Source organism: Morone saxatilis, unplaced genomic scaffold (genome assembly GCF_004916995.1).
Source record: "Morone saxatilis isolate NCDOM2014 unplaced genomic scaffold, NCSU_SB_2.0 Contig7, whole genome shotgun sequence".
Classification (NCBI taxonomy): domain Eukaryota; kingdom Metazoa; phylum Chordata; class Actinopteri; family Moronidae; genus Morone; species Morone saxatilis.
In genome coordinates, this window is record NW_023340246.1 from 10,000,532 (window position 1) to 10,000,740 (window position 209).

The following is a 209-nucleotide window of genomic DNA, read 5'->3' on the forward strand; positions in this document are numbered from 1 at the left end:
TGTGTGTGTGTGTGTGTTTAATCAATGGAGCAGTGTAACAAACCCCCTGAATTTATTTACAGCTCAGGCAGGGCGTCACCATGGTAACAGACAGTGAAATCGGATCCTGCACCAGAGTCATGTGATAAGGTGGGAATAAATAAACGCATAAACAACAATGTGTGTATTAAGAAGAGACGCTCAAATGCGCTCACACACATACACACACA